This window comes from Mandrillus leucophaeus, unplaced genomic scaffold (genome assembly GCF_000951045.1).
Source record: "Mandrillus leucophaeus isolate KB7577 unplaced genomic scaffold, Mleu.le_1.0 Scaffold523, whole genome shotgun sequence".
Classification (NCBI taxonomy): domain Eukaryota; kingdom Metazoa; phylum Chordata; class Mammalia; order Primates; family Cercopithecidae; genus Mandrillus; species Mandrillus leucophaeus.
The window spans coordinates 1250655-1265327 of NW_012105620.1; positions in this window are offsets into that span (position 1 = coordinate 1250655).

Sequence of the window (14673 nt, forward strand, 5' to 3'; positions counted from 1 at the left end):
GGAGTCCACTGTTCCAGAAATCCAAATTCACCCCTATCCATACAGAAAGCCGGCTGGTTACTTCTCACATCCTCTTTAATCTTGCAAAGTCACAGACTTCTCCTGGAATGAAAGATGAAAACACACTCCGTGCCCTGAGGTCCTTCAGCCTCCTGCTCAGAACTTCAGAATGCACACAGAGACATTTTGGAGAGTTCTGACTATATTCAATAGCTCAGATGAACCATTAAAAGTTAGTAGTAGTAATAGGATTTGATGAATGTCAGCAAACTTTTTGACCTAGCTAAAACATAATCAAGAGCCAAAAATCTATGAACACAGAGATAATGAGCATCTGAGTAGTCAAGAGGAGAGAGAAGCAATGCTGGGATCTAAATATTTCCAGTGCCAGCCCTCTGATGTTCATGGGGCCTGGAGGGTTCCACATTCATTATGTGTGTGAGGTTTCTGCCCAGCAAGGCTGCTGACATGAGGCAAAGCAGAGCTCTGCTAAGGATGCTTCCAGGGTCACTGCACATCTGCCTTATCCAGCGTGTGTTCTGTGATGGACAGTAAAGGGTGAGACAGAATTGAAGTGTTTTTCACATTCATTATACTTACACATTTTCTTCTGTGTAGAGAGTCTCTGAATTATGATAATTTTTTTTCGTACCTATAATCTAAACTGGATTCTTTCTCTTGTAGGAATTTATGATGTATAACAAGATCTGAACTTCTCTTCACATTCATTAAATTGCATTAACTTCATAGCCTCACTGCTTCTTTTCTTTTCTTTCTTTCTCTTTTTTTTTTTTTTTTGAGATGGAGACTCACTCTGTTGCCCAGGTTGGAGTGCAGTGGTGTGATCTCAGCTCACTGCAACCTACGCCTCCTGGGTTCAAGCGATTCTCCTGCCTCAGCCTCCCAAGTAGCTGGGACTACTAGAGGTGCCTGCCACCACATCCAGCTAATTTTTTGTATTTTTAGTAGAGATAGGGTTTCACCGTGGTAGCCAGCATAGTCTTCATTTCCTGACCTCATGATCCGCCTGCCTTGGCCTCCCAAAGTGTTAGGATTACAGGCATGCGCCATTGCACTCGGCCTGTTTATTTTCTTACATGAAACATCTGTACTAGAAGAGGGAATCTGCCTTTGGAAATTCATCTCACCTCTCAGATCTGTGCTCAAACACCACAATTCTCCTTAAAAACAGGTTCTTGGGTAGTCTTGATTATGTCCACTGGCACGCCCACCACGTATCTTCATCTTGGATTAATGATAATAAAAGTGTGTAATTATATTAGATGTCTACCACATAGCAGGCCCTATGCTGATGTGAGGTTAGCTCATTGAATCCTGACCACAGCTTTGAGGAAGGTGCTATTATGCTGACATCATTTTCCCTACGACTCCCTTTCTTTTCACACTTTGCACCCACAGCCCATGGTATTCCCAATTATGCCCTAGCCTTGGGCCCTTGAGTCCAAGGCTAAGGGCTTGTGACCAGAGGACTCTGCAGCCTGAATTTGGGAAACACACTATCAACTTGATCTGAACTCTTTATTCAGCATCTAAGCTTTTATGGCCACCAGGTGGGAGTATTGGGATTGAAAATAACTGTCCAGAGAAAATATCCAATGTGATTAAGAACAAATCCACCTCCATACAGGTCACCCAGATTTTAATGGGTGAAAATGCTTCGCAAAATAAAATCTAAACTTCTTTTGTAAAAGCACATCTTAGCTATTTAATGACATCACAGTATCATGGGCATATCCACAAATTCTACAAGTGGATCACTAGGAGTGACTATAAACAGGGTCATTTCTGCTTCCAGCCCTTGATTCCAGGACCTGTGTATTCTGCCTACTGGAGACACAGCACCATATCAAAGTCATTAGGTGGAGAGTGTTTACTGCATTCTGGAGGATGATGCTGTATATTCCCACTGCTTTAGGTAATGAAATGTACTACTGAGAACATATAAAGCAGGAAAGGGCATAGGGAGTACAGGGAAGAATGATTAAAATTTTAGAGAGGGTGGCCAGGGCTGGCCTCATTCAGAAGGTGACATTGTATAAAGACCTAACAAAGAGAGAGAAATCTGGGGTAAGATCATTCCAGGCAAGGTGAACAGAAAGAGCAAAGACCCTGTGGTTCCTGGCATGTTTGATGAATAGCTAAGTGTTTAGTATGCCAAAGATGGAGTGAGGGAAGGGCAGAGTACTCGTAGAAGATGAGATCAGGTTGGTGACAGGCAACCATATCAAGTAGGGTCTTAGAGGTCACTGTAAAATGTTTGCTTTTACTCTGAATTGAAAATCCATTGGAAAGTTTTGAGGAGAGAAGTTATATGATAGGACTTGTGCTTTAACAGAATCTCGGTGGCATTATGTTGAGGATACACTGAATAGGAAAGGGGCAAGTTGACATACAAGTTAGGAGGCTGTTGCACAATGAGGCAAGAGACGATGATGGTTGAACCAAGATGGTGATAGTGGAGGTGGTGAGACTCACAGATCCAGAGCTTCCAGAGGCATCACTTACTATATGTTTAATGTCAGAGGGGCCTCTTGGAATTGTATAATGTGGCAGTACTGGGTAAGTCAAATTCTGGTTACATTTTTTTCCTTTTAATATGGAGTCTTGCTCTGTCACCCAGGCTGGAGTGCAGTGCATGATCTCAGCTCACTACAACCTCTGTCTTCTGGGTTCAAGCGACTCTCCTGCCTCAGCCTCACAAGTAGCTGAAACCACAAGTGCCTACCTCCATGCCCGACTAATTTTTGTATTTGTAGTAGAGATAGAGTTTCACCATGTTGGCCAGCCTTGTCTCAAACTCCTAACTTCAAGTGATCTGCCCGCCTCGGCCTCCGAAAGTGCTGGGATTACAGGCGTGAGCCACCATACCCTACCCTCAGCTACATTTTGAGGCAGAGACAACCACATTTGCTGACGCGGAATGTGAAAGGAAGAGAGGTATCAAAGATGACTCCAAGGTTTCTGGCCTGAGCAACTGGGAAGTTGAGGTTGCCATCAATTGAGATGGAGAAGACAATAAAAGGAGCAGTTTAGGGGTGGAAGCAATAATAGAAACTCAGTTGTAGATGCATTAAGCTTGAGTTCAGACTTCTACATTTGGGAGTCATTAACATATAGATGGCATTTGAAGCCATGAGAATGAATGAGACTGCTTAGCAAGTGAGGGTGGTGAGAATAAATGAGATAACCTAAAAAGTGAGTATGGGAAGGGGAAAAAAGATGCCAAGGACTAACCCTAATGCACTGCAATGTTCAGAGTGTGAGCAAATGGAGAGGATCTAGCAAAAGAGATGACGCAGGAGGTCAGAGAGGTGGGAAAAAAGCAGGCCAGAGAACTATCCTGGAAGCCAAGTGAAAGAAGTGCTTAAAGAAGAGATGCAGAAGGAATGAGGTAGCCAGGCATATGGTCTTAGAAATTTTTACAAGAGTTGCTTCCCTGGGCTGTTTGAATCTTATCCACATTTGTCAACATTCAAACTGATGCCAGTGGAGTATTAGAGAACACCCACCCTTGCAGCCCCCTGAATTCGGACAATAAAGGTCCAGCTTATCATTTGCAAGGACAGTCTGGTATTCTAGAGGAGGGACTACTGGGATAGAAGACATTTCAAAGCATTCTAATATGGTTATAGTTCTTTCATTTCTATCTTTCTTAAAACACCTATTTTAACAAGTTGTTTTGGGCTCTTGCCTGGAAAGCTAAAAAAAGCGAGAAGCTGTCTGTTGCCTTAAGCTCCACAGCCTAGCACAGTACATGAGAAGAATGTGTGAATATACATTGCTATACATTGCTGGATTCATGATGTGGCACTGCTGAAGCCATGCTCAGAGGCAGCAGCAAAGAAAAAACCCTGCAAATTCCATTTATTATCAATTGACTTTGAGAACCTGAATACTTTTCAGTTTTCTTAAATGAGACTTGAAGAGAGGGAAGTGTCACTAGGAATTATAAAACATAATGATTTTTGAAAGACGAAAAGATTGAAATATTTTGCTATTAGTCACTTCAAGTAGAAATGTGAAAAGCATTGCATTAGTCTGTTTTCTGTTGCTTAGAATACTTGAAGCTGGGTAATTTATAAAGAAGGACATTTATTTCTTGAAGTTCTGGAGGCTGAGAAGTCCAAGGTTGAGGGGCTGCATCTGGTGAGGGCCTTCTTGCTGGTGGGGACTCTCTGCAGAGAGTCCTGAGGCAGCACAGGGCATCACATGGTGAGGGGGCTGAGTATGCTAACATGCTAACTCAGGTCTTTCCTCTTCTTATAAAGCCACTAGTTCCCCATCCCTGATAATCCATTAAACTATCAATGGATTAATAATTCATTCATGAGGGCAGAGCCCTTATGATTCAATCACCTCTTAATGGCCTCAACTTTCAATACTGCCACTTTGGGGATTAAGTTTCAACATGAGTTTTGGAGGGAACACTCAAATCATAGCAATCATTTTTTTAAATGTAGCAAAAAACTACCTTTCTTTAAAAAAAAAAAAGTAAGAGTAAAATATTTGAAGAGAATATGGGTCAGTCCTCTTTTCAAATACTTCCTCCTGAATTGCAGTATCTTTAACAAATTCTATGTGATTTTACTCATCTCAAACATATTTTAAGATAGGAAAAATATGGAGAAAGATTTAAGTAAATGAATATCCAAAGCAGTTTAAAGTAATTAAAATTTTCCTTTTCCATAGGAAAAAATGTTTTTAAAATGTTTAATCTGTTCATTTCAAATTTAAATGTTATTCACAGAAAAGCTACTGAAAATTTTGTACCTCTGAACAAATTTCTTTTTAAAGAAAACAAACATTTTCATTTTTTTACTTTTGAAAATCTTACTATGAATAAACAACATTGTTAAGTAACTATCATTTATTTCTAGCATATTTTGGTTACACAGATTTATTTTATTTTCTTGAGACAGAGTCTCGTTCTGTGGCCCAGACTGGAGTATAGTGGCACAATCTTGGCACACTGCAACCTCCAGCTCCTGGGTTCAAGTGATCCTCCTGCCTCAGCCTCCTGAGTAGCTGCAACCACAGGCATGTGCCACCACGCCCGGCTAATTTTTGTATTTTTAGTAGAGACGAGGTTTCACCATGTTGGTCAGGTGGTCTCGAACTCCTGACCGCAAGTGATCAGGCCACTTCAGCTCACCAAAGTGCTGGGATTACAGGTGTGAGCCATCTCGTCCTGCCTGGTCACACAGATGTTTATGAAAATTAATTGTAATTAATTTCTTTAAACCGTGAGTTTAAACATGGTCAGAAATAATTCGATGTTCCTAGATTACTGCTCTAACCTGCATACTGCAGTATAGGAATCCCAAATTCCTGAACAAGCTCCATGCATCTCGGTGAGTCTATGGATTGAAACACAGATCCTTCTCTTTCAGGTCTGTGGTCTCTGGGAGACAAGGGACCCTGCTCCATGACCCACTGAGAAACCACTTGGGGGTGACATCTCACAGCTGCCTGAGTACCCTGACAAAGGCACAGACCGTGATTTAGAAAATGTGAAGCCCTCACAGCGCTGTTTCTTTGGCCCTGAGGCAGCTCTGCAGGGGCCTGGGCCTCTTCCCTCCTTGTGAAAACAGTTCCTTCGTCTGCTGCTTGAAGCTTCTTTTTCCACAGCAGGATTTTTCCAAACCTGAGCAATGCATTATGAAATCGATGTAATGGCTGAAAGGGAGAGTCATTAATAATTATAGGAGATAACAGCATCAACTAGGACCCTGCGGGGCAAACCAGGACGTACGGTCACCCACTAATTTAACACTAGCATTAGAGAAAATGTAATGGAATAAAATAGAATCCGAACAGAAAATACCAGTGCGTCACACAGAGAAAGTGTAAATAGTGTTTTGTGAAACTTTTCCTGAGGGCAAGAAAAACAAATCTTATTGGAGTCAAGGGCAAAAGCACTGGAAAATCACTGCAAAGTGGAGCTTGAGAACAGGCACCATGCAGTCCTCAGTGGTTCTTCCCACTCTGGTCTCCTTCCATCCAAATCTAAGTTCTTAAACAAGGCAGCTCCCACAAGTAAACTCCCACCTGTCCCTCTAGTTAATTGGCCTGAGCCCTGGCACTAAGCCCAGGTTAAGCCAAGTTCTGAAACATAGTAGCTTTGTTTAAAGGATAATACTTTTCTTGTCTGGAATAGAATATACAATCAGTAAGGGAGATAGGGGATCTAAAGCTATGCACATACGGGTATCTAAATGTAAATGTTTGTAAAAAACAGAAGCTAAGTTTTATTTTTTGTTTTATTATTACAAAATATTATTATTATTATCATCCTTGAGGGTAAGACCTTCTTAGAAAATAGCACCAAACCTGACAGATGGAGTACTTTAGTGCTTATTGAAATCTGCTTGTTTGATGGCTAAATTTTCTCTGGTTTTGATAACCATGTGTTGTTTCATAAGTGGTGTAACTGCCTCTTTTGTGGAACCACTTCAGTGTTTTCTCTCATAATAAGCATGAGTCTCCAGCAAGAGAAAATACACGCCCTGGAAATAATATAATAATGGGGAAGGTTCCATGATATAATTCACGGAAAGCAGTTAGCATGGTGCTTGATATCTAGTGAGTGCTCAGCAATGGCAATGGTTGCTGTTATTGCTATTAAGTAAACAGAATAAAGACAGAAGCACACAGAAAAATATATTAACTGTTTGCCCTTGTTTCACCCTGCAGAAGCAGGCAGGGCCTTTAACACTTAGCCTGGTGGTTCTGTTTATTAGGTAAACTATTAGTGAATTGATTTTTAATGGATACCATTCGTTCTTAGGCCCCTGGGCTACCCGCTTTTTATGTAGTCTCTATGGTGTCTCTTTACCCAGATAACACAGAGCAGGCTTTTGTCAGGTTGTGAAGCAAGAACGAGGTCATCAGCCTCAGTGCTAATTCCTCTGAAATTGAAATGCCTGTGCCTTAGGTTTGGTTCCGGCACCCTTTCTCTGGGCTTTGGTGATAGTTTGATGGAGGAGCCTGGCTTTCTAAGCAGAGAAGCAGGGTTTCTCGGCCTCAGCGTAATTGACTATTTGGACTGGATAATTTTTTCTTGCCGGAGCTGTCCTGTGCATTGTAGGATGCCAGTAACACCCATCTCCAGTTGCAACAACCAAAAATGTTCAGAGACATTTAAAAATGGGCCCTAATCAAGAAACACTGAGATAGATTAAAGAGAAAAACCAAGATAATAGTCCTAAAATGTGTCAGTCTTAAGACATTTCAATGAAATGCCATATATATACTCTGTGTGTGTATATACATATATTCATATATATACTGTGTATATACTAATATATACAGATATATACTGTGAGTGTATATATATCCACATATAACAAGAATAAAGGGACCACTCCCCCATGTTTCCTACATACTCCATGCACATGTATGTCGACATACACACACATTATATATGTAAACTTATGAAGTTTAAAAGGTCCTCTTGCCATATAGACCAATGAAACAGAACAGAGACCTCAGAAATAACACCACACATCTACAACCATCTGATCTTCAACAAACCTGACAAAAACAAGCAATGGGGAAAGGATTCCCTATCTAATAAATGGTTCTGAGAAAACTGGCTAGCCATATGCAGAAAACTGGAACTGGACCCCTTCCTTACACCTTATACAAAAATTAACTTAAGATGGATTAAAGACTTACGTGTAAAACCCAAAATGATAAAAACCCTAGAAGAAAACCTAGGCAATACCACTCCAGACGTAGGCATGGGCAACGACTTCATGACAAAAACGCCAAAAGCAATTGCAACAAAAGCTAAAATTGACAAATGGGATCTAATTAAACTAAACGGCTTCTGCACAGCAAAAGAAACTATCATCAGAGTGAACAGGCAACCTACAGAATGGGAGAAACTTTTTGCAATCTACCCATCTAACAAAGGTCTAATATTCAGAATCTGCAAGGAACTTAAACAAATTTACAAGAAAAAAACAAACAACGCCATCAAAAAGTGGGCAAAGTATATGAACAGGCACTTCTCAAAGGAAGACGTTTATGCGGCCAACAAACATGAAAAAAAGCTCTATATCACTGATCACTAGAGAAATGCAAATCAAAACCACAATGAAATACCGTCTCATGTCAGTCAAAATGGGGATTATTAAAAAGTCAAGAAACAATAGATGCTGGCAAGGCTGTGGAGAAATAGGAACATTTTTACACTGTTGGTGGGAATGTAAATTAGTTCAACCATTGTGGAAGACAGGGTGACAATTCCTCAAGGATCTAGAACCAGAAATACCTTTAACTCAGCAATCCCGTTACTGGGTATATACCCAAAGGAATATAAATCATTCTACTGTAAAGACATATGCACACGTATGTTTATTGAAGCACTGTTTACAATAGCAAAGACATGAAACCAACCCAAATGCCCATCAATGATAGACTGGATAATGAAAATGTGGCACATATACACCATGGAATACTATGCAGCCTTTAAAAAGGAATGAGATCATGTCCTTTGCAGGAACATGGATGGAGCTGGAAGCCATCATCCTCAGCAAACTAACACAGGAACTGAAAACCAAACACCACATGTTCTCACTCATCAGTGGGAGTTGAACAATGAGAATACATGGACACAGGGAGAGGAACAACACATGACAGGGTCTGTCAGGGAGTGGAGGCCAAGGAGATGGAGAGCGGTAGGACAAATAACTAATGCATGTGTGACTTAAAACCTAGATGACGGGCTGATAGGTGCGAGTAACCACCACAGCACATGTATACCCATGTAACAAACCTGTATGTTCTGTACATGTATCCTAGAACTCAAAGTGAAAACCAAAAAGGTATTTTTGTCTGGTTTATTACAGTTGTATCATAAATAAGACAATTTAAAAGGTCTCGTCTTTCAAAATGTAGCAAAAATCAAGGGGCCACTCCCCCATGTTTCCTGCACACTCCATGCACAAGAATCACCTTCTACTTACACTGCACTTTCCCTCCTGGGCAAACTCTTACTCACTCTCCAATACCCAGTTCAATTGTCACATGCTTTTTAAAGAATTCCATGTGCCCCAGTGGCATTTTATAGACATGGTCTGTCACCATGTTTACATTTTATTGTGTTAGTTATGAGTGTATCTCCCTACAAGTTTGGGAACTATGTCTTACTCACTTTTTCATTTCTGGTCCTTAGTGCAGTGCTTATCACAAAGCTTTTCCACAGTAAATGGCTCAGGGCTTGATTGCCAGAGTGGCAGTGTAGAAGCTGAAAATCTGGATTCCAGTCCTTCTCTGCTCCTCATTAGCTCCACGACCTTAGCCAAGTCTTTTAAATCCTTAACAATTCAGCTTCCTCACCCATAAAATTAGGATGATAATACTTACAACTTGACAGCAGTGCCATGATTTAAACCGCCCAGAGATATTAGTGCCTCTTTGGGAAATGAGCTGGGTTAGAATATATGAAATTTATCATTAGCATAGTTTTGACAGAGGTCTCCCAGGGGGAAACTTGAGGTATTATGAATTATTTAATTATGACTGTAATATTTAATAACTACTTGCCTTAAAATATTTTTTAAAGAAATTGTATCCTTCAATTCCCAGAAATGTATCCAGGGGACTTTATTCAGGGGTAGAGGGAGACCTCAGAACCACCATTATTTGGGGATTACTGTTCTTGGGTCCGAAGGCTAAGGATGCCTGGCTTCATCCTCATTCATTGGGCAATGCCACAGGGAACATTTAACAACATTCCCATGATTCTTCTGCTCTCTGTTGCATTAGAGGCAACTTGGAACAGAAAGATGATGGGCTCTGGGGCCAGATGATTCACCTACCTGTGTATCATGTTCAGCAAATTGTTTTACATTTCTGAGCCTCACTTTCCTCATCTTTTAAAAAGTGAGAAAAATGGTTGGGCGTGGTGTCTCATGCCTGTAATCCCAGCACTTTGGGAGGTAGAGGCAGTTGAATAACCTGAGGTCAGGAGTTCAAGACCAGCCTGGCCAACATGGCAAAACTCCTTCTCTACTAAAAATACAAAAATTACCTGGGCCATTCCCACACGTGTAGTCCCAGCTACTCAGGAGGCTGAAGCAGGAGAACCGCTTGAACCCGAGGGGTAGAGGCGTCAGTGAGCCAGGACTGCGCCATTGCACTCCAGCTTTGGCAGCAGAGCAAACCTCGAAAAAGAACAAAAGTTCTCTCCCTCTTATACTTGCTTTGAAACTGAAATTAGGTCACATGTATAAAAGATCTAACAGACTGGGGGCACATAGTGAGTACTTGTCTGGTATTAGCTGAATTGTATTCATGGAGGACAAAGCACTTTTGTTTGTTTGTTTGTCTTTTTGAGACAGAGTCTCACTTTGTCACCCATGCTGGAGTGCAGTGGTGCAATCTCAGCTGGTTCAAGCAATTCTTGTGGTTCAGCCTCCCAAGTAACTGGGATTACAGGCACCCACCACCGGCTACTTTTTTTGTATTTTTAGTAGAGATGGGGTTTCGTCATGTTGGCCAGGCTGGTCTTGAATGCCTGGCCTCAAATGATCCACCCGCCTCAGCCTCCCAAAGTGTTGGGATTACGGTTGTAAGCCACTACATAGCCAGGACAAAGCACATTTTAGACATCTTTCTGCTGTTTCTCCACCATGTGGTATGTGTCTGGCTTGCCTTTTCACTATCAGAGGCTGTGGTGCAAAGAACTGTGAACTCATGTATAAAGTCTTCCAGTATTCTTAATAGGGGTATTATTTTTTTCTAGTAATAATGATCATATTCATAACAATAGCAACCACAGTGAACATATACTAAACATTAGTGTGCTTGCATATTTCTACATGCTTCATATATACGAATTCAACAACACTGTGAAAACAGGTCTAATATTAACCCCCCTTAACAGGTTAACTGAATTGCAAATGGATTAAGTAATTGTTCAGTGTCACTCACACAGTTGGAAAGTGGGGAACCAGAATTTGAAAACAGATGTTTGCCACCAGAGCACATCTTCTTACCCACTAGGCTTCACCATCTGGTGGCTGCTTACTGGTGTGTTCACTCATCCATTAAATGCATATTGAGCAGTTATTTTTCACCAATCATTGAAACTCAGTGGATGAATAAGACACACTTTCAATTAAGACACACTTTCAATTCTCAAAGAGTTCACAACTTAGTAGTCAAGACAGACAGGTAAATAAATGGCTTCCATGTAATGCGGTTAGAACAACAGCAGAGGTCAGTATTAGGTACAGTGGAAGCACTAATGTGGCAGGACTTGATTCTATGGCTAATTTCCTCCGGAGAGATAAAGGAGCCCTTGAATGAACTAAACAGTGAACAGGTGAATGGCCCTGCTACAGAAACAAGCACCCAGCAGCTGCTGTGGCTGGTCAGATGCAGGTAACTGCTGATCAATCTAGTGAGAAACCTACTTAGAGATCATTTAGGTAGTCATTCAGCCCAATATTTTCCTACTTGAGTTATCTTCTTTGTCTGAGAAAAGAAAGATATTAAAATTCTATGTGACTTAGAAGCCAGGCAGTTGCTATATGTGTTTTCATTATCAATAAAACTGATAACCTAAGAAACAGATACTCAACTTGTCCTATAAAAACAAAAAAGTGCTGTGGTTTTGACGTTCAGGTTCTACAGTAAGACTGTGTTTTCATCAGCGTTAGACTTCAAGATGGTGATCTCAAGATTTATTCTGAGCAGGGGGAAATAAGAAAAAAAAAGTTTTAGATATATCCTTCCTTCTTGAAGCCACTTTCTATGTTGACTGCTGGCTTTTTTTTTTTTTGAGATAGAGTCTCGTTCTGTTGCTCAGGCTGGAGTGCAGTGGCACGATCTCGGCTCACTGCAACCTCCACCTCCCGGGTTTGAATGATTCTCCTCCCTCAGCCTCCTGAGTAGCTGGGATTATAGGTGCCACCACCACACCCAGCTAATTTTTCTGTATTTTTAGTAGAGATGGGGTTTCACCATGTTGGCCAGGCTGGTCACAAACTCTGAACTTCAAGTGATCCTCCCACCTCGGCCTCCCAAAGTGCTAGGATTACAGGCGTGAGCCACCAGGCCCAGCTGACTGCTTATTTTCTGAGTTGTTAGGAAAATGGGAAATGGCAGGGCTTCTCAGGCAGCCTGCTCACCAGGCATGTGTCTGTGCTCTTTTCATTTCCTCTGATGGTCTGGAAGAGAACTATGGTCTCAGAGAAAAAGCCATTGTTCCAGGAATGTCCATCTGTAATGTATTGTGGCTTTCAACCCAGACATCACTTAAGGGACGGAACATTGGTGTATCTACTTAGTGCCTGTGACTTTCCCACTGAAGGAAGAAACGAGCTCCTCTAGATTTCAATATTGCACTGTAGCAAAGCACGTCTTCCCCACCAAAAAAAAAGTTGTGGCCGGGCGCGGTGGCTCACGCCTGTAATCCCAGCACTTTGGGAGGCCGAGGCGGGCGGATCACAAGGTCAGGAGATCGAGACCATGGTGAAACCCCGTCTCTACTAAAAATACAAAAAATTAGCCGGGCGCGTTGGCGGGCCCCTGTAGTCCCAGCTACTCAGGAGGCTGAGGCAGGAGAATGGCGTGAACCCGGGAGGCGGAGCTTGCAGTGAGCCGAGATCGCGCCACTGCACTCCAGCCTGGGCGACAGAGCGAGACTCCGTCTCAAAAAAAAAAAAAGTTGTGGATTTAAGGGAGACCTCTTACATAGATCTCCTAGGTACCTAGGTTAAAATGTGTAGGAAGAGTCCTAAGCATTTAAAAGAGTTGTCTCAGAAACCAAGAAGGGCTTATTCCAAGCCTAGTGAAACTACCTTTGTTATGAAGCAATGTCTTGTTTGGTTTTTGCTGTTGCTGTTGTTGTTGTTTTTGAGATGTGGTCTTGCTATGTTGCCCAGACCCATTTCAAACTCCTGGGCTCAAGCAATCCTCCTGCATAGCTGGGATTACAGGCATGATCCACCACACCCAGCTCCATAATTTGTGCTCTGAAAGGAGGTATCACACAGGAGTGTGAAGACGAGACCACAAAGAGAGGGGCTGTCAGGGGACATGAGGACTGTGAAGGATGGGGTTACACAGAGCTGACGCTTTCTGTTGTAATCACTCTTAGCATTGCACAGGGCTTTTAAGTGAACTAGATCAGTGCTTTTTATCTTTTTTTCCTCTGCCCCAAACACCTGAGAGACAAAATATTTGTACTAAAAACACCTGCAGGGCTGGGTATCAGAAACTTGGAGTAAATGGGGGTTACTGGAAGAAGGGAAGAGCAAAGGAAAGAGAAGAAAGAAGGAAGACCGTACGCATTTTAAAAACAGGTGAGTGGGAATCTGCTTCCCCTGCTACAAAGAGTCACCACAATCCAGTGAACCACTCTCCTGTAGGGTGTCTTTGACTGAGGCCTCTCTGTCCCTGAAAAATGAGTTATGCTGGTTCAGATGTGGGTCATTCCTACTTATGGGTTGGCCCTAAGCTTGTTCTCTGGAATGTCCCAGAACATGTCAGTTAACTCTTCCCATATGACCATCCTCCAAATATTTGGAGTCAGGCCTCTTCTAAGACTTCTCTTTCCTTGAGTAAACTTCAGCCCTTCTCTTCCTACCCGTCCTACACCCCCTCACCTCAGGATTCCACTCTGTGCCAGGTGAGACCAGCTAATCTGAAAAACAAATTCATACTATATCAGCCAGTAGTAATGTTACCCTCGTGTCTGCAATCACAAAACAGGAAGAAGCCTTAGAGGTCAGCTCAATCCAATTCCGTATTTGTTCACAAAAGAAAAGTGGAGACTCAATGTTACATATTTGTTGATATTTGTTGATGGGTCAGTTAGGACCAGAATGCAAGTTTCCAAACACTGTGTGTAACAGAACATGTACCACGTCACATTCCCGGAGAGAATTTCAATAGGTGGTAAATTCAAGTGTAAGTAGAAACAAGCAGTACAATAAAGAGTCCAGCCTGCTAGGGACTTTTGTCTATTTCAACACACTCTATGTAATTTAATTTTATAGAGTAAGATAATCTCCAAACCAGGGAGACTTCTAAGTATGTCTGTTTCTTATTATTAAGATGGTGGTTTGTTGTTTTTTGGTTTTTTGTTTGTTTGTTTTTGTTTTTTGAGACAGAGTCTCACTCTGTCACCCAGGCTGGAGTGGAGTTGCACAATCTCAGCTCACTGCAACCTCTACGTCTGAGGTTCAAGTGATTCTCTTGCCTCAGCCTCCCCAGTAGCTGGGATTACAGGTGCCTGCCACCACACCTGGCTATTTGTGTGTGTGTGTGTGTGTGTGTGTGTGTGTATTTTCAGTAGAGACAGGGTTTCACCATGTTGGGCAGGCTGGTCTCAAACTCCTGACCTCAAGTGATCTGCCTGCCTCGGCCTCCCAAAGTGCTGGGATTACAGGCGTGAGCCACCGGGCATGGCCTCTTACTGTTTTTTTATGAAATGCTCGCACACAAAAAGTGAGCTGCTTTATTCCTTAGTGTTGGTTGGTGGTATTTTACCTTTAAATATGTAATTTTATGGGTGACTTATTTCCAAAATCAAAGGATCCTTGGAGAACCAAATAAAGGGTGGGATTATATCACGTAGCAGCAGTTATGTCATTGACGATGAAAAAGGACAGAAAAAAATTCAAAACAAAGGTG